The sequence below is a fragment of the Diadema setosum genome, chromosome 12 (assembly GCF_964275005.1).
Source record: "Diadema setosum chromosome 12, eeDiaSeto1, whole genome shotgun sequence".
In the NCBI taxonomy this organism is placed as follows: domain Eukaryota; kingdom Metazoa; phylum Echinodermata; class Echinoidea; order Diadematoida; family Diadematidae; genus Diadema; species Diadema setosum.
In genome coordinates, this window is record NC_092696.1 from 37579735 (window position 1) to 37601220 (window position 21486).

Genomic DNA, 21486 nt, shown 5'->3' on the forward strand with positions numbered 1-21486 from the left:
TTCACACTGAGGGGTCCAATTCCATGGGGGAGGTTTGTGTTGGGAGGGTTTTCCTTTTCTTTTGCGAGGTCCCCCTAGTAACTCGTGCAGGGGCTTGGCGATTTGAGAGAAGCCGGAAATAAATTTCCGATAATAGCTCGCAAATCCAAGGAAAGCTCTCACATCACGCACACGTTTAGGTCTGGGCCAGTTTTTGATTGTTTCGATTTTGTCCGAGTCAGTCTCGATTCCGTCTTCAGAAATTACATGTCCTAGGTACTTTATTCTAGTTTGTAGAAGTTTACATTTAGTGGGTTTCAGTTTAAAGCCGTGCATAGCCAGTCGGTCGAGTACTTGTCGTAGTCTGTCTTTGTGTTCCTCTATGGTCTGAGAGAAGATGATAATATCATCGAGATAGACTACACATATTTTGTGGTTCAGATCACCCAGGCAACGCTCCATGGCACGCTGGAATGTACCGGGGGCATTGCACAGTCCGAAAGGTAGCCTATTGCACTCCCATAGTCCGAGGGGTGGGGGTAGGACGAAAGCTGTTTTATGCTTGTCCTTTTCTGCGACACCTATCTGCCAATAACCGGAGCGCAGATCGAGGGAACTAAACCACTTAGCACCATTGAGGGCTTGTAGGGTTTCATCAATTCGTGGCAGTGCGTAAGAGTCTCTAATTGTCTTGGAATTTAATTTTCGAAAATCTACACAAAATCTAAGGGAACCATCTTTCTTACGTACAAGGACTATGGGACTGGCATAGGGAGAGTGGGATTCCCTAATTACCCCAGCCTGTTTCATGGTGTCTAAATGGGCCCTAACTTCATCGTACAAGGAAGGGGGAATCGGTCGATATCGTTCTCGAAATGGTTGTTGGTCAGTCAAGTCAATGTTATGTTCTACGATTGTACTATGGCCTAGGTCAAAATCACTTACGCTAAATGCTTGAGGGTATTCCCCTAGCACCCGTTTGACCCCATCAATCTCTTCATTTGAGGCTGGAGACTGAGAGAAGTCTAACTCATCTACTACATTGTTTACCCTGGGAGGGGATTCCCCATTACCCTGGCTACCACTCCCAGCACTCTGACTATTGCATTGAATAGGCCCATGTACTGTACACATATAGGCATCCCCAACTATGGTTCTCTTTGCTAACCAAACAGGGTAGGGGGCATGATTTTTAAGGGCTATTGATACATATCGCCCATTCCCCTTACTTACTGTAACTACAGCCGACTCGACAAGTACTTCTCTTGCTAACTGTCTTTTGGAAGTTGTTTCTACGAGAACATTGTATTCAAAGTGTATGGGGGCTGACATGAGTTCGCATTCCACAACAATCATTTCATTTGCAGGTACACATACAGCTTTGTTACTTTTTAGTCTTAGGGTACCTACTTTCCCTCCCCGGTCATGCGTCACATGTACACTGTTAGATAAACAATTGTATGCAGCTTTCCAGGTGGGATCTACATTCCTACTGTTTACATACTTACTTCCCCCAGACTTACAGCCTTCTTCCATGCATGCTAGGATCACATTGGTGCCTATTGTCAGCGGGACTTGTTCGTTATATTTAGTATCTTCTACGATTAGGACAGGGGCAGTAAATTTTGCTGGACTTGGTAGTGAGCCTGGGAGTTCAATGTCCACTTCGATGTACCCTGCATATGGGACGGGTTGCCCATTAGCAGCTTCTACTCTCAGACCCTCATCCAAATCACGCAATTCAATATTCCGAAGTTTAGAGTGGTAGAACGACTTCGAGAGGGTAGTTACTTGTGAGCCTGTATCGATGAGACATTTACAAGGTTTACCATGCACTACTGAATACGACTCCATGGGTTTGCCTACCAGTTTGTTTACTTTTTGGGCATTGAGTTGCTGGGGATTTGAACCGTTAACTTTATGACCTACTGCCCGCCCTGCGGCAGCGGTCCCATTCCGTTTAAATTGTGCCCTGAATGTGGGGGCATGAGGGGTGGGATCTGATGAGGTAGTGAAGGAGGGGGAGGGTTGGCTAGGCCTGGGGGACCCGAACGGGGTGGGCCCATTCTAGGGGGGCGAGGGGGGTTCCTGGGGAAGCTGCAGCGCCTAGCATAGTGACCTATTTCACCGCAGTTATAGCACCTATTGTGCCACGGGTTTTGTGGTGCATTTGGGGGACCTGGTAAATTTCGTGTGGGGTTCGAACGACGGGGTAACTCAGCCTTTGATTCACACTCTAGTCTATGTAACTTCTGACTTAGTTCGTCGACCTTTGACGCTAAGTCAGATTCTCTACTAGGGTTAGGGTTAGTGTGGGCAAAGGCAGCTGCAACACGGTTAGAATGGTGAGAGGGTCTAGGTTTAGTTACGGTGGTGGGGTTAGTCTGCATATGGAAGCTGGCAAAATCAATCGATTCTTGTTCGGCTACGCGAGCTGCGCGGACAAGATCATCAAAATCAACTACTGACTCGATTTTATGCTGAATCGCCTGTTTGATTTTCAGGTTGGTCAGCCCCTTCCAAAACACCACTTTTAATGTCCCGTTTCGTGCTTGTGGGGATATGCCTCCCCTTTGTTCAGCACGATTGATTGCAAGTTCTAGCCTAGCGCTAAAGCTTGCAATCGTTTCGTCGCTTCCCTGTTTCGAATCGTATACTTGTTGAAGTAATACAGCGCCCGATTCCACGGTGCCGTACAGTCCCTCAAGTTTGCTTATGATGTCCTGCACAGATGCCCCGGCCCCCATGTGAAGGACTATCTGCCCAGCCTCCCCCCTTAAAGATCGCCTGACGATGAGGCCAAGAGTATCAATATCGAGGTGTTTGTCTCCTTGGAGACATTCCACCTCGTACTTCCAACTTTCGAAAGACACCTCACCGCCCTTGAACTTGTTGTCCCCAGAGAATAAAGATAACCTCCCATGATTTTGGAGAACCATGGGAGTGTTGGTATTAGGAGGGGGCTTGGCAGTTTTATTTGAGTGTGTACTGGGGTCAAGGTACAGAGCAGATCGTGGAACCTCACCAATTTCCAATTTGTTCCCTGACAATTCACTCCCATTTTGTTTTAGTGCATTTGATGCATCACTCACAGATTTGAATGTACAGTATGCAGATCCAGTCATTTCCCCAGTTAAAGAATCTTTACCAAATGAGACATTAATCACTTCTGATTCAAAAACGTCTCCCAAACTTTCCTTTGTACAATTCAAAGGTAAGTTTTTAACAAAAACAGTACAGTCACCTTTTATGTTTGCCATCTTGTCTGATCTCTTTACATACGCAAAACACACACAAAAATGTAAACTCTTGTCAAATAGAATCCTACTGGGAAGCCTTACAAGAGGATTACTGGAAAGTGAAAAGTAACTTAACCAAAGATAGGATGAGTCATACACAGTACCTACAGTATTTCAAAGCCTAACATTCTGAGAGGTGCAAATTCAATCAATTCATATAGAGTTACGCATGCTGGAGTTGCTGTGACTTTGGATATATTTATTTATGATGCCAGTCAACAACAACAACAACAACAACAACAAAAATCACTGCCAAAATACAAAATTAAAACAATTTACAAATAATTGAGGTCAAATCGTGCTGATAACGAGAAAGAAGGTCGGTGAGTTCCGTGCAACCCTTACCTCCTCTATAGGTTTAGGCTATAGATTTGGTTTAGGTTTTGGTTGGTCTGTTATTGCCTCAATTATGAAAATGTGTAAAGTTATATGTTTACACTAGTTGACTGGTCATCATTATTAATTCTCTCACATAAACCACCACCGCATCCATCACAATCACTCCAGCATGCGCTATATAAACTCCTTACACTAAGTAATGAAGACAACAGACATTTGGTTTACGTGGATGCCACATTATATTAGGGTCTTGCAAGTCTGATAGGTTGAAACCATCAATTTGGTGTATCTTGATTATTTCCTTAATTACTCATGCAAATTATAAATGCTTAATATGGAGGTGAATTATAAAACCCTAAACTTCATTTGTGCTACTCACGGTACCGTGCGCGGAGTCCATTGTCCGTTTTTATAATTCGGAGGATGCACAAGTCATCAAATTAGATAATTTCAGCGAAACGCGAAATGGGAGGAGGCGTCTCCATGGTTTGGATCCTCAATGTTAAATGGCAGCGGCGCTCCAGGCTTGGCTCCAAAAAGGGGTCGAGAGTGTTCGTCGGGGCGTCCAATCTCCATCAAATTTGTTCGGGTACTCGGTGTCGACTTTGAATAGGCGACAGGAACATAGGCACGACACAATGTAAATCAACGTCTTCTGTCGAAGTCCAAAAGCATCAATTGTAACTGTTGATGCGACATAATCCGCTCCCGGGATCAGGAGAATCAGACAAGCATCTCAAGTGCACACAAGATGAAAATAGGAGCTGTAGAAAGTTGGTGCAAAGTCTCAGGAAGGTACCATATTGAAGTTTCACGTTGCGAGACTGATCCCCTTTGGAGATTCGTAGAAGTTATGCAACTTTTAAGATGCTTGGAACATTTCTGCTCCTCTGGAGTCCCGACAAGAAGTCTCAGAAAGTCATTGCTCGAAGTTAGCAGGGTTAGGGCAATATAATTGCTCCCTTCAGAGTCTAAAGGAAAAGTTGCTCTGGATTATAAGGATTTGGGAGGCATGACTGCTCCCTTCGGAGTCCAAAGGAGAAATCGCATCCAGTTATCATTTTCTCTCACCTCCACATCTCATATCACCTCCATCCTAAACAGTCTTCATTAATATTAAAACTCTCTCTCTACAACTCATATGCTAATTGGTTAACTTTACATGTCAGTCACTGATGGTTGTCGAGTACCATTGGTTGATTACATTTTAGGTTGGGCATAAAGTGTAAAACAAATTCTGATTGGTCGAATATTCTTTGGCTCTGCCTATCTTCCTTCCAAACTCTTCAAAAAAAATGATTACTAAGATGTGACTTGCCTTGAGCTGTCCATTGATGCATCTGGTTTATTTACAAACCCTTCGAAGTGGTTGCTATTGTGGTTGGGGTAGAGGTCTGCACAATCTCTCATTTCTTTACTTTCTCTTCCATTGGGTTTCTCTTTAATCTGACCTCAGTCATTAATGATTCCAAGTTTTAGGACAAAGGTCGCCATTTACTCTGGGCTTGGCCGGTCAGTGGCCTAGACTACATTATTCACACAAGGAAGATAAACTTTGTTTTAGATTTTGCTATCTGTGTGAATGGGATAGCCTGTGGGAGTAATATGGGGGAATTCACATGTGATCTTTAGGTGTAATAACAGACTGAGCTCAGAAACACTATGTGAATGGGCAGTTCCTGTATGATTCATAGATAAGGGATGATTTATAGTTTCTGACCCCAGTAGGGAGACCGCATGACCTCTAGTGAGAGCGCATGACCTCTAGTGAGAGGGTGTTGGTCCTGAATGAACATATTGAGAGATGGATGGAACAAAGCGATAGCTAAAGTCAAATGAATGTGCTTCCAGTTTGTAAATGGGCACAAAGGATGGAATAAAATCAAAGGACTACATAAACTGGTATTTGGTAAAGCCCCTTTAATAGCCAACTGGCTGGGCTACAGGTGCATAAAATGTATGTGTTATGTACATGTGAGAAGACTTTGCTATTTGTGTGAAGGTGGTGGGAAATATGTAACTTATAGACATGTATAATTGTAGCTGGGATCTGGTTTGGAACAGTTTTGCTATGTCTACAGCTTGGAGTGTGTGTTGAAAACTAAATGTACACCTGAACTAATTTTTTTTTTTTTGTTACTTTGTATACATGTAAGGATTCTTATTTCTCATTTCTTTGTTGGGGATAGCAAAAGTTGAAAAGGGAATAAATTGTAAAATGACTTTAGACAAAACTGGATCAAAGTAAAGGTGTTTTTCCTTGAAATCCCCAAGAGAAAGTCATCATCAATTATTTTAAAGGTTGTGAAGTTTTGAGATCAATGTCATAAATCAAGTAGATCCTTTCTTAATTTTGTAATCATTGCAAGACCTCGCATACAGTATCCAATTCAATATTGTCACCTTGATTATTATTACATCACCATGAGTGGATTTTTTTTGAGAGGAACTGCTGTGTACAGTAGCTTGTGGCCAAACCATACACAGTGAATAGTATTCATGGCACTCTTATACATTGTACAGATGTATGACTTGGAATTACATGTGGGTGGTGGATGCAGCTTTGGAAGATTAAAAAAAACAACAACAAATGAACATGTGCATCACTTTGAAACAAATCTAGAATTTACATTGTAGAGCACTTTAATGATGAACTTTAATCATTTAAGGAAGAGTGGTTACCAAGGATAAGGCAATAGTGATTTGCACAAAGCTATTATAAATGAGGTTTACTAGAGGCTCTGCTTTTGGCTCCCTCCCCCCCCCCCAAAAAAAAAGTAATTTACTCAGGTATTTTTGGAGATCGTGTGCATGGATGGTGTACAGCATTACACATGTGTAATGTGCATTGTGTCTACCAGGTTGTGCTTAATTCTTGTCTTCATACATTTGTAGTTGATGCAACAAAAAAAAAACATTTGATATCCATATTTCCATTTACCACTTTGTCCAGGGAATGTCAAATAGTCTAGTGGTAAGAGTAGAAACGGGATTTGTTTTGCTGTCTTTGACCGACATTTGTACATTCTAGCTTGTTAGTTACGTTCAGATGGGAGCCCTTAACCTTGAGGTTAGGAAACCTCGAGGTTAGAGCTTGTAGTTAAGGACCGTGAAGACACACTCGTGCAACCTCGAGGTTTGCTCGATGTTTCGAGCCACGAGAAATCTTATGGTTAGCGCTCTAACCATGAGCCGCGGGGGGTCCCCACTCGTAGTTAAGCACCGTGTGGACACAGAAAACAACGAACTCGAAGTTAAGAGTGACCTCGCCGTGAACTCCAGCCCCACAATTTCCCTCTTCTTCCGGGTCAACCTCCCACACATAAATACACAACAAATACACTACACGTGCGCGTGAGGTGAAAAACCTATGAAGCACATCACAACAACATCATCTTCCCATGCGCTTGATCTCTGAAACTGAACACGTCGAACTCGCTACTGTATTCTGTTTTCTTCTCCGACGCTAAAAAATTGTTTTTGACGAATATCTTAATAAAGGCATAAAGTCGTCAGTGCAGTGCTATCTCTGCATACCATGACAGAGGAAGCTGGTGCCGCCGATGGGAAAAAGAGTACCGGTAAGCGAGTCTGACAGGGTTGGACTAAAGAAGAAATAGACGCCTTGTTAGCAGTTTGGGCTGAAACTTCCGGTTTTGTGGTTTTAACATCGAGTGGGACCCACTCTTAGTTAGGGGGGAGGGGGGAGGGGGGGCAGAATCTTAACCTCGAGGTCTCGTAACCTCGAGGTTAAGATTCTTCGTGTGGACACACGTCGTAGTTAGGGGGCAAGAGCTAGACCTAGAGGTTTCCTAACCTCGAGGTTAGGGCCTGCTGTCTGAACGTAACTAATATGTACTTCAGATTAAGGGAAGACGACCGGTGGTGAACTGCATACACCATAGCCAAAGCAGATATATTGTGTGTTGTACATGAACTGCATGTACAAAATACCTGCACGGTATAGTCATACATCGTGCATTCAACAGGTGTAGTACATACACTGTTCTTATCAGATTCAAGTACAGAGTTTGAAAACTGTCTGCTGTTGGGAATGGAGTCTGTACAGTACGCATCTGAAGCTTCTCGACTTGAATTCACTGTCTCAACCTTGTTTGCATTCCATATGGCAGCAAAATGTTTCAGACTAATCTGTGTACAGTGTTTGCATATTGATCAGTGAGAAGAACAAGCTCTTTGTACTCTCTGTATTCAACAGAGAAGAGCTGTAATTTCTGAAATATGGAGATTCAATTTGTTGCTAAAACATGCAATAACGGTAGTCTATATCCTGTCATACGTGCAATGGAATACATTTACAATGGAGTTACCGAAATGTACACATGAATGATTATGACATCATAATGCATTTTTAAAAACATAATATCTTTTTCACAGTTGAGTGAAAGTGACTTGAAAATACCATTGAAATTGAGAGCAGGCTAAATCCCTTTGTTGGAACGTCATACAGTTTGACCTCGATTATCCGGCCATGTCGGGACCGGCGCTCATCCGGATAAGCGAATTGGCTGGATATGGGAGACACAATATAGCTGCCGTCCAAGCCGCCGTCCCAGTGCACTGGCAACTAGGCAGGTAGCGTACCCCGCAACGGTGGTGTAATTTATGCTAGCCTGTGCAAAATTGTAGTCCCTTCTTCACAAAAATAAAGTAAATCTTTATGTGAAAATCATACATGTTTTACCTCATTAGATATTGAGAAACCTATCATGCACATCTTATGAAATTAGTGAAATAGATCCATGAAAGTCACTGTTTTTTCTAAATTTTTGGATGAAAAAAAAAGTCCTTCACTGCCTGAACGCGTCCAGATAATAAAGATTTCCGGATAAAAGGAGGCCGGATAATCGAGGTTGAACTGTAATTTCTTACTGCTGAACATGCCATGATCATCGTACAGTATTTATGTTCATTGTATACAAATTTGTGTACAATACATTTATGTAGTAACTGAATTAAAGGGATGTTACAGTTTTGGTTGAGATGGGGCTTCAAGTTTCCAACGTTTTTTGATGATTATTATTTGAGATAATGAGATCCATTTATGAAATATGAAAGAGCACGTAACTCCAAGAGGAATTCAAAGTTTATTGATGGAAATTGGTTTTGAAATAGCTGAGATATCCAAAAACAAGCGATCCCAATGAAAGTTGGGACCCACCTTTTATTATGATCGCTTTGTTTTTGATTGTTTGTGGATATCTCAACCATTTCAAAACCCATCTTCAATTTTATGCTCTTTAACATTTCATAAAGTGGTTTCGAAGTACATGTATCTTGCAAAAAGTTAAAAGCTGAATCCTCACGTCAACCAATACTACAATTTTTATAACATCCCTTTAAGCTACAATTTTTTGCTCTCATGAAACCAGCAACAAAAGTAAACTTCAAGTAATGATAAAAATGTGAAAAGCTTTCTGGAAAGCGCTGTAATCTTTCTGATCATAGTTCACAAACAGACAGGCAGCCTGAGAGAGAATAACACTTCTGAAATTTATCAATCAGGGACACAATCTTTTGATCAGAGGGTCAAAGGTTAACACCACCATGTTGAACTTCTGTCTGTCTTCTAGTGGAACTCGCAATCTTTTACCTGCTACTTCGACTAATAAATATTTAATGTGATCAAATCGTGCATACAACTGTATCTACAGCCAGAGAATATTACGTAGACTTTCATCATGACAATCCTGCTTTGTACTGTATATGCCATATATTTCGTATTTTGTGAGTCTAAATTTTCGTGAATCGGGAATTCCCAACTATTTCATGAGAACTACACGCGTACATGTATGTCACATTCACATTGGAATCAGAGTCAATATTTTCGCGTGTCTTTAATTTTGCGAATAGCACCTAACTCGCGAAATTCGCGAAATATTCGGCGTACAAAATGTATACAGTATAATTTTACATCATGCAGTCTACAACATACAATTGTAGTCTTGCTTCCAGACATTGCTTTTGTACATTTTTGATCTCTCTGGATAGGATTCTTACATGTATATGATGACTTCTACTATGCGTGAAGCCAATATTCCTGAAAAAAAGTTCAGCAAGCGGCAGGCTGCTAATGTGTCTGAACTCGCCTACAAATTTGTAGAAGCAACCTTTAGGGCAAGAAAGCCTCAAGTCAATATATCTCAAAACTCTTCTTAGTGGGCTATTTCACATTAAGTGTACACTTTTGTAAAAACTGATTTTTCCCTATTTTGGTCCATTTTTAGAATTTCCATTATTGAACTGGCGGTATTGTTTGATGGACCTTATCAACACCAACCTACTAGTTGCAATTTCAGGACAGTTCAAGTCTTATTTCTCTTAAATTTTGGATTTTTTGTGTATTTTTAACGGAAAATGGATTCTCATTCGACATTTTTGATAAAGTTCATTGATATCTTACATGAGTTTAATGAAAGTTGTGCTGAATATTCCTCTTATTATATAAGTACAACCATTATTCAGCATTTTGAAGCTTATTTGATGAAATTTGACCCATAAATGTGGAACTTATGAATGTTTTTGTAAAAGGTATCTTTTCCGTTAAACAAAAAAATTGTGTCCTCTCCAGAACATATAAGTCACTAGCAGTGAATGAAAGCGATAAAGATGTGCCAAAATGCTGCTGATTTAATCTTCAGAATGTTTGTAAGTGAAAACATATGACACATCAATGAACATAATGTGTTGGATTTATTTTACTGCTTGGTTATTTTGATGTATGATTTTTCCGGTAAAAGTGTGTCCTCTCCAGAACAGGTACATTTTTCATTTTTTGAAGCACTAAGGATTTTGATATCTATTATTGTGGTAGGCCTATAGAAATAATTGTGTACTTCAGTTCAACATAATGAAATATGATTTTCTTTCTAAATTCTTATAGATGGTCAGTATCTTACATTAATGCAGCGTTAAACAGCATGTCCTCTCCAGAACAAAGGTAGTTCATCTTTTAACAATGTACAGAAACAAAAATTTTAACAGTAAAACTCCTTCTTTTATGTAAGAAAATAATGGTCTGTTGTTGCATACTGTAACAGAAATCATAAACTAACATTTCAACTGCTAGAATTTTATTCTAGAATTGATTTTCATTAGTTCATCTATGTAATTGAGCAATATCGGAAGTCAGTGGCGGCAATACTCTCACACCATATTTTGATAGTCAAGAAAAATTAATGTGATACTGTTTGTAACTGTGTAACTGACAAAATCTACTGATCATGGCAATTATTTACTAGCCTGGAAAACAATATGCTGCATGCCTTCATGTTGTTCTGGAGAGGACACATATTTTAACACATGATTGCATTTACAATTTGGTCACTTTAATCAAGAGATAAATGATTTTTGTGCAGGTAATCGAATCCGGAACACTATACATCACTGTTTCACTCCCCATTTTCATGTTGTGTACAAAGTAAGTTGGCCTATTCATTTTTTTTTTTTAATATGCTGCACTCCACTTAGAAGTATGCTCCCTTAAGAGAGTTTTGCAACAAATTGATGGGGTATTCATCATTTAAAGACCATTTTCTACCAGTGTTATTGTAGGATGAGACAGTATGTATTTCCTTGATGGCTCTCCTCCATGCTACCCTGCTACCCATGCTACCCCTGCTTCCCATGCTTTCCTGATTTGCACCTTCGGTTTGATTTCCTTTCCTTTCTCTTAAAGGCCTTTATGTGCAGGTATATATAATTATGCAAGTACATGGTGATTCCCCGTGGCATGAATTTCTTGGTCCATCAATTGCACACCATGTGTGTCATTCAAAATTTGTTGTTTAAAGTGTCATATCACTTGAAACATTCTAATTCACAATATCATGTACACAATGGTTTAAAGCATTCTGTTACATTTGTGAAATTTGAAAATCTCAGCTTCGAATTTGTCTTTTTCATTTGTGATTTGACAGAGAACTCTAATGAGTATAACCTCTTATTACAGGCTACCCAGTCTAGTGTTTCATGTTTGTTTTCAATGGGTTAATATTCTTGGATGCTAACTATGCTACCAGCATTAGTTCTGAAATGTATTGACTGAGTTTTAAACAACAGCAGAAAAAGCAAAGCCAGATTTGTCTTGCCTAATAATAACTTTACATGAAAATCAAAAGTCAAGACTGCCATTAGCCCCTGTTCCACAGAATGGAAACCATTGAAAGACCATTGAAAGACTGAAAATTGCCAAGCTGTTTCAGTAATGCTTCAGGATCAGTGAAATTTGCTGTCTCTTTGGAGTGGTTCCTGAAACCCCTGCAAGACCATCAAAAGACCAAAAACAACTTTTCCAGCAAGATCCCTGCTCCGATCTTGCAGACAGCTAAAAGTTTATCAAGACCAATAAGACTATTGAGAGATCTCTTACAGTGCCAGAGATCTTTGAAAGATCAATCAAGATATCTAAAGCACTGCCGCAGACCACGGAGAGAATTCTAATAGAAAGACTGAGACTACAGCAAGAATTGTGAAAGAACAAGATAACAAATCCCTGTAATATGAATCGGAATATTGCAGTGCAGTTATGTTTATGATGATATTTGTTGTCTTGCGGAAGTTACACTAGTCCTACAACAGTCTTTAAACAGTCTTTAAGGGATCTTGGATTCAAAAAAGATCTTTTCGCAATCTCCATGCATGTCTATCACTGGTTTCTATGGACTTTCACTGGTCTTCCAATGATTTCTCAATGATCTCTCAGCAGTCTTTCAATGATCTCAACAACAAAACAAAAAAAAAAAAGAAAAGAAAAGAGAGACTGTCACAAGATCATGGAGAGACAATAATAACACCTTTGCAATTTAATTGAGAGATCCCTGACAGATTACCAGCAGACCATTTTCGTGAATGACTACTAAAAGACTGCTTTGAACCATTTCAAGAAGTTTTGGAGACCACAAAGACCCCTGACAGATCAATCAGGAATTGTGAAAGACCTCAGAGAAGTGCACTGAAAGACCATAGAGAGATCAAACAAGTTTCATGGTCTTTCAGCAGTCTTGCTTCCAAATTTTAGTGTTAAACAAAATGTCCTCCCCAGAACTTATCAGTTATTCATTCTTTGAGAGTTCCCATTGGGTAGATAATAAGACCACAATATTAACAATGATGTATCAATGAACAACAACAGCATTCCTTTTATAGTAAAACATTGCTTAATAAACATGTTATTGTGCGTTAACTTCAAAATTTTCAGGCAATATTTTCTTATAAGTAATTGGAGCTGTACTTGGGTGTCCACTCTGAAGTTTTTTACTGTTTAATGTGATTTGGCTCTTGAGCATTGCAATAACATCTGGAGTATTTATGCAGAAATGTTAAAACTGATTGATGCATCGTATAGATTCACATATTAGCTCATATAGTTGGTGTTCATAATTGTAGAGGTTGTTGTTAAATAATTGTCCTCTCCAACACCCCTGAATATACTAAGGTTTATAAGCTCACAGCTGATTGGCTCTTGCAATTACTTAATCATTATACACAACAACAAATAATTTAGACTTAAATAAAACACTGTGCATCAAATTTGAAGTTATATACGAAGAAAAATTATAATTTTTTTATGTCACTAAATACAATTTACCCCTCCATATCTCAGTTTGCCACATGATACATCAGTTTTGTGGCAAAATATGGCTAGACTGAAGATTAAATGAGTACATTGACATTGGATCAGTAATACAGATACATATAGATACACAGAGAACCATTTTTGTAGCAGTTACAGGCTTGATAAAGCTGATGTGTTTCTTGTTAAACAAAATGTCCTCTCCAGACGCCTGTTTTTGTGACTATGTTTTAGGAAACTATTTAAAGATGTAAACATGGACTTGACGCTCTTTAATTTTAGATATAGATGGAATATACCTTAAGGTTTTAGAATCTGTATGTTTTTTCCCCGAACAACAACTTTCATTTTTGACCCTCCGTGAGAAAAAAAGTGTACACTTAACGTGAAATGACCCTAGTGCATCTGTCACACAAGAAAGTGTGTATTTCTAAAAAGACCTACGTGTATGTGGGGGATTCATGGGTGGCCCAATAGATTTGATGCCCACTAGGGTACAGTGTATACAATCCGAAAAACCAAGAATAACGGCTGTAGGCAAATACATGTATATGCATTGAAATGTATGCTCATCAGTTACAGTAGATTCCAGTCCAGATTTCTTGACTGTTGAAAGACTGTTTGTGTAATTACACTTGTACATCTAGAGCAGTGTTAAGGTTGTACACCGTTTTGTTATGGAGATTCTTGAATACAGTGAATATCCAGGGCAGGCTAGCCTTCACACTACATGGATCCTCACTCTACAAAGTGTTCAATTACTGTATTAAAGCAAGATATATTAACGGCATGAAATTTTCGTGAACTGGAGCCAACAGCCTTTCTCGAGGCATAACATTTTCGTGAATTGCCACTGGCATTCAGTGCATAGTGCGTTCAAAGGGATCGTATAATTTTGGTTGAGACCTAAACTCGGGGTTTCTAACATTTTGGGGTGAGATTACGAGAAACCTCTTATGAAATATGAAAGAGCATGTAATTCCAAAACGAATTCAACATTTATTTGATGAAAATTGGTTTTGAAATGGCTGAGATACCAAAAACAGATCGAATCTAATTAAGTGTGGGACCCACCTTTCATTACGATCGCTTTGTTTTACTTTGTTTTTGGATATTTCAGTCATTCCAAACCGATTTTCATCAAATAAACTTTGAATTCCTCTTAGAAAGGTACGCTCTGTACTATTTTACAAACGGCTGAACTTGATATCTCGCAAAAAATTAAAAGCCCAATTCTCACCTCTACCAATATAGTTACCAATTTCATGAATGTATTGTTGGCTAGAAAATGATTGTAGGCAAGCAAATTTTGAATGCTATGAACAAAAGTCATGCGTCAAATGATGTATTTTATTTTATTTCTTATTTTTTTAAACATGAGTGAATCTGAAGAATTAAGATTTGATGTCCCAAAAATTGAGGAGAAAACGGAGTACAGTGTAAAGTTATATGTAGAAAGAGTGAATACTATCAGCTTGATCCGATAGGGGCCTACATTCAGTTTGGAGTTTGGCTTGAAAGTGGAATGTTTGCCTCCAAATGTTTTTTTTTCCTTAAACAGTTGTGAAGAAGTGAGAACCTGAATTCATTCAATCATAAATTATGATAAGTTTGACAGGCACTTGTTCTTGATGCGGGAGCTCTTTAAAAGAACAAATGTTCATTTCGTGGTTGATTTTTTTTTGTGTACATCTAATGCAAACATGGTTAATCTGTCAAAATAAGGCAAAACTGTGATTTTTGTTGGTTTGCTTGATTATAGAAAATATTTCTGGCCCTGATGACTTTGGAGAAGAATGTAATAAGCAATGTCCAAGACTATTTGGCCGTCATAGTGAAATTGGTTTTATTGAGGATGCGAGTCAACTTGTAGTGATGCTCATTAGATTTGACGAGATAACTCCGGTCTCCTAATAAAGCCATTGATGTGGAAGAATACAACCTCGATATAACTTTCACTACAAGCTGCTGGTGTACATTATTCAGTATTGTTTCTTCGGAAATTGTGCTACACGTGCGGAGGGTTTGCATGGCAGCGACGTAACCATGGTTACTGCACACTTTTTCCCTTTTTGAGGGGAAGTGAGTGTACAAGCATTGTTGATTTGCACTGGAAGCCAACTGAGAAATTAGTGAGGTATACTGTGTGTAGGGGGTACAGTGTAGGTTTGACTACACGGAATTTTATTTGGTGGCCATAGCAGAGCTTTCATGTTATGTATGTTTTATTTTCTTTATCAAGTTTAAATCTCGAAAAGGTGAAAAGGAATTTAGCATGCTTTGTACAATTAGCAATATTTCTCTATGTTTATCATTTGAATGTACAGCAGTATTTCTCTCTCTTTTTTACAATGTACGCTGTATTTGTGTATGTGCATGGGTTTACTGTAGTGATTTTTCACACGCAATTTAGATTGTTTGTACGATCATGCTCTCCTTGCCATAACTTGAAGACACTTTGCTGAAGAGAAACTACGTGTATGGAGTTTTACTTTGAAGAAAAAATATTTGCAAATCTCCAAAAGTTGGATTGTAGTTAGTGACAACCAAGTTTCATTTTGTTATTTGAATAGGTGGAAAAAAGAACAATTGAAAGGTTAATACAACAAGGACTGTAATTTCTGACCTTTTTTGGCCATGTCTGGTGAGATTTTACAATGAAATTATGACAATAGTCAAGATTTTATGAAAGTCAAAATGCATTCAATACAGCATATTCCAGACTTAAAGACAAAAGAAAAGATCCCGAAATGCCTTTGGTGCATTTTCAGGCTTTAAAAAGGTTGCTGTGAACAGTTAAAATGAGAGCTTCCTAGCTAGACCACTCAAGGTCTTATGCATGTCAGCACTCTGGAAAATGCTCCGACAATCACTCCTAGTCTCACGTCAAGTCACAAACATTCTAGTTTAGTTCCCTTTAGTCCCACACTTTCACAGTGGTGTTTGTTTTGTTTCTTGTAGATTTATGCACTGAAAGAGATGACTGTTTGATTTCAATCTTGTTTACCCGCTCTTTTCTCGGTCTTGCCTTTGGTGAACCTATTACTCTACCCGCTTTACGTCTTGACCGCTTTGGGCTGACGTCTTGAAACGATGCTTCCGATTGAAGCTTGCGAGCCTGAAATTTAAATCACGTTGACTAAGCGAGACAAGCCAGTTCTACCATGCGAGGGCGCTGTCTAGTGTGACTCTGCCTTGATCTCTCTTCCCATATCAAATTGACGATTATCAAAAAGTATGTGCCTCAATTTTAAATTTTTGTATGTGATGCATCTGTACAAAATCTGCTAGAACCTTCCAAAATTTTATTTTTGATTGTTGTATACTTTTTGAAGGAGTGAGTAAAGCCACAAAGTTTGAATATTTTGATGCCAAGTACTTGTCAATTTTCATGTCATGTACCTGTACTCTTTAGCTTGCAAATTCACATTAAATGCAAAATATTGGATGCTCCTTGTTAGTCCTTGCATGACTCTGAGCTTCTTCCCAATTAATAACCAGTATGTAATTATCAAAAATTAGTCTTTTAGCCTACAAAAGCACCATGCATTCTTTTTAACTTCCACATAGTGAATGCCAGTTTGGTCCCAGATGGGTATGAAATGTGCAGTATATTTTCTTACTGTACTTGTTGTAAGGTTCCCCCTTGGGGACTTACTGTTCAAATTGTCCATGCAACATTCATCATTGAGCTTTGTAGTGCATTGTCCTTTTCTGATAATTTAATGAAACAGCTGAGAGAAGACTAACATACTGAGCTTACATTTTCATTCTTTGTGTAGGGTTATGCTCATGTACTCGTCGACGTGTTTTTCACTCAAATGAACATTTCTTCCATCATTGAAAAATGGGTCTTCTGCTGTTGTTAATTCTGCTATCCTTAATTCTTACTTTCAAGCACTCTAATACTTCTACCTTTACCCATCTGTCGTGCCCACACTTCTTTTTTTTAAAGGGGAAGGCTAGTAACTGATCAGTGGGAATCAGTGGGAATGCTGAGGGGTGATTGTTCCAATCCTTGTGGGATTCATTTAAGAGTGCATTATATATCTATTCTTGTGTGAAAATTATTTGCTTCAGAATGGTCTCATATTCAAGTAATGTGCAGTTTAATGTTTCCAGGTAAGCGTCCCTGGTCAGTGACTGGGCATTAATCTGCACATTACTTGAATATGAGACCGTTCTGAAGCAAATAATTTTCACACAACAGTAGATATATAATGTACTCTTAAATGAATCCCACAAGGATTGGAACAATCATCCCTCAGCATTCCCACTGATTCCCACTGATCGGTTACTAGCCATCCCCTTTAAAGATACAGTTTACCTTTGGGTGCAGTGATTTTAAAAATTTTCGAGTTATCACTTTTGGTGCATATGTGTAGGTCAGTTGTATCACAAAACATGCTCTCATATAAAAATTTTGCAATAAAACCTAAAATATGTGGAGATATCACTGTTTTTCTTATTAAACCGTAACTGTAGACGGTTTAGTCTAGAAACAATTTTATTATAACTATTGTTCACATTTTGTATATTTAGCAATACTTAACATTGATTATCCTGATTAAAATTTTTACAATGGTTGTTTCTATCCCTAACTCACATTTTAGAACTATTTTGAAGCACTAAAGCTGGGTTTTTGTTTCATCTGCAAATTGTAAACAATACCTTTAAAGTGAAAACTGCTCTTCATTTTATTGTAACTGTGGTGAATACACATACAATAAAACCTAACAAGCAAAACAGCTCTATACAGTTTACTGCAATGGCACAGACCAGAAAAGAGAAAAGAGAAAAGGATAAAGTTGTAGCAGTGTGATTTTCTTATAGAGATACTATGAAATAATACCTTTAGCCATTTGTTGTACCTACATTTTTGTGAAAACCACTCTCCATTTCATTAACTGTGATGAATGCAGTGAAATGTAACAAGCAGAGCAGTGAAAGTTGATACAATGGCACAAAAATGCCCAAAAGAAAAAGAAAAAGAGGTAGAGTTGTAGCAGTGTGATGGTTCATAATATAATTTGATATAGTTGTAGTTTTTCCTGAACACAGTGGTAAGTCTGTCGCTTGTGTTCATATGTACATTCATATCAGGTACATTAAAGTGATGACAATTTCTTTTTACACTTCTTGAATTTTTGAAGAACAAATTATGTTCTTCACATTCATGGGTCTACACTTTAATCAAGTCAGTATTTAATAGTCATTTTTCTTTTAAATATAGTTCTATGGAAGAATTAGTGATAACACTGTATTTGAATTTCCACTTTATACCAAATCTTAAACCATCTATTCATTCATATTATCCACTATTATTCATTGTTCTTATGTCAGTTTAATTAAACTGTGATTTGTTTGTGTTTGACAATAACAATTACTCTGTACTTTCAAGACATGGCATGTAATTCTGTACACTATCATACCAAGGAGGTTTTAGAGAATGGAGTCACAACTGTCTTTCCTTTGCTAGATGTTTGAAGCCGCCGCTCAAAAATATTTGAAGCATGTGGCAAACTGGATCTGCCGCTCAGATAGGAAGACAATTGACTCGTGTCTCATTGCATAATCACCAGGCACTTTCAAAGGAAGTTATATCTTTGTGATGGTAATTACTTTTCGCTATCCCTTCTTATAAAAGGTAGGTGGTACAGACACGAGGATGCGCGAATAGAAATTGAGCAAAAAATGCTGAAATAAAGATGAAAATTACTTGACTGGGCATACCCGGACACTAATCTGATATATCTATCAATAAAGAATTATACTTGAAGATTATTCCATACTACATGTAGTTTCATTTGTGGAAATTAAGCGGAAAAGTGATAAAAGCAGTTTTCCAGGATGGTACAGTTTTAAACATTTTTACATGATACAGCTCTGATTTACACTGTTGCGCAAATTTCTGGATGGAATTGACTTTTGTTTTACATGCTTTATCATGACGTAAAATTTCATTTCATTTAATAAATAAATGAGCAGATTAATATGGCCAACATTATGATAACTTCAAAATGAATCTTCAGATTGCTCAGCAAGACGGTGGCTTGGAACATCGATCTTCAAAGGCACAAGTGCACCTGTGGAATTCTTTCGTACATCAATAGAAATCTGACAACTGTTTGAATAATTGCAGCCAGTTGGAACTCCAATGTATTAAACCTCCTTGATTATACATTGTACATGTATATGTGCTGTTCTTGCTGAATTAATAATTTGCAATATATTTTTTTACATGTCTTTGTTATTGCTCCTCTATTGATAGAGAAAATTGATCAGAAATAAAAGATCATTACAAACCATTTCAAGAGTTTGAAAATGAAAGATGAGGTTACAATAACCAGTTTGGTGCAGAAGCTCTGAAATCCATTCTTCCTGTGCCACATCCACCCTGTGGAGTGTTCAAGGGGCATATGTACAATTGTACTATTTTTTTTTTTTTTTTTACCCTGGACAGTTATGATGTTCAAACATTATTTTCCATCCGAAACTCCAGAGCGTGAAGTGATTTCGCAAAATATTGGGAAGCTGTACTTCAAATAAAACTGAAAAAAGTGAACTGAAACCTTTGACTACTAACAGTTGTACATCTTGTACATGTACACATTGTATCTCCAATAAACTGAAAGATTATATACATGTAGGTGCTGAATGTGTGACAAGGAATATTATTTTATGAAGTATGAATCTGTTTTCACTGCTTAGCACCACATTTTTTTTCCTAAGAGGCCAGCGTACGAGGTACATTGTATATGTTGGTAGTGAATTTCAAGGGCCAGAGATGTACTGTATATGCCCAATATTTTGCGAGGTTTTTATTTTTGCGAATTGCGCGAGGTGGATGCTATTCGCGAAATTACAGACACGCGAAAATATTGACTCCGATCCCGATATGAATGTGACGTGCACATATCAGTTTCCCCATTCAGTGTTGTGCTTCATGATTGCAAATTTAGCCACTAGCGAAATTGTCAGGAAGTCCCGATTCCCATAAATTTAGACTCGCTAAATATATGGCGTATACAGTTTATCAATTACAGCGATTGCATGGAGTGATGGACATGTATCTGTCATAAACCAAAAAAACAAAGTTCTTGCCCAGTGGTACCCATACAACTTCCTTGTTCAAAGAATGCCAAGATATTTTTATTTTTGACCGTTTCTTCTAACAACCATACACATTTGCCACCAATGATTCTAGTAATAATCTGTACAGTATCGAAATTAATGGATAATACACATACATTGTACCTCCTAGGACATAATGTACACATATAAAATAACAAGATACCTTGTACAATGTATTCTGTCTACCTCGACATTGTGTTTCAAAAGTTTGGAGCAAGTTTGCATGAAGAACTTTGTTATTGCTATGTGAGGTAGTCTTTGTGCAAGCCTTATAATTGATAGGAATGATCTACAGTGTTAAAAAGGAATACACGAGTATGGATATGTTTTTACCCTATTCTCTGCTGTTTACTGTGTGTGTCTGTAGGGCAGAGCTGTGGGCTGTAGGAAACTGTAGTCGTGTTCCAACCTCTTCTGTCAGCTGATCGTAAAAGTTTTTATAGCGTTCTGTCTGAAAAATTCTTTAAACTCTTCAGTTTTGTTTTGCATCACCACTGGAGTGAGCGTGAATTACGAGGAATGCAGACAAGATGAAAAGGAAGATGGTATAATGAAAGAGAGCATTAGGAAGGGATTGAGATTAGTGCAGGGTCTAGTATTCCCACTCACAGCTTCTATCTTTTCTCTGTTTCACATGACTTCGTTCATTTTATTACATGGATTTGTCTATTGAAGTTGTAGGGATGGCATAGTAGCGGTGAAGATGAGGGTTGGGCTTTTAACTTTTTGCGTGATATCAAGAAAACACTTTTGAAGTAGCACGGAGCATACCATTCTAAGAGGAATTCAATGTTTATTTGATGAAAATTGGTTTTCCAATGGCTGAGATATCCCAAAACAAAGTAAAACAAAGAGATCGTAATAAAAGATGGGTCCCACCTTTTATTAGGATTGCTCTATATTGGGTATTTCAGCCATTTTAAAGCCAATTTTTATCAAGCAAATGTTGATTTCCTCTTGGAATTACATGCTCTATCATATTTCATGAGAGGTTTCTCATTATCTCACCCAAAAAAGTCAAAAACCTGAAGTTAGGTCTCAACCAAAACTACATTGTATACTATCCCGTTTTATAATATAGTGTCTGTTGACAATAAACCAGTATGCATTGAGTATAGAGCTCCATGAACACACAGTCAT

General features: G+C 38.1%; 1 protein-coding gene across 1 annotated transcript in view; it reads left to right on the forward strand.

Annotated features, from left to right (window-relative positions):
- The window catches only part of LOC140235928 (uncharacterized), a 44686-nt gene that overhangs the window by 16201 nt on the left and 6999 nt on the right, over nt 1-21486 (forward strand). The window lies entirely within an intron of this gene.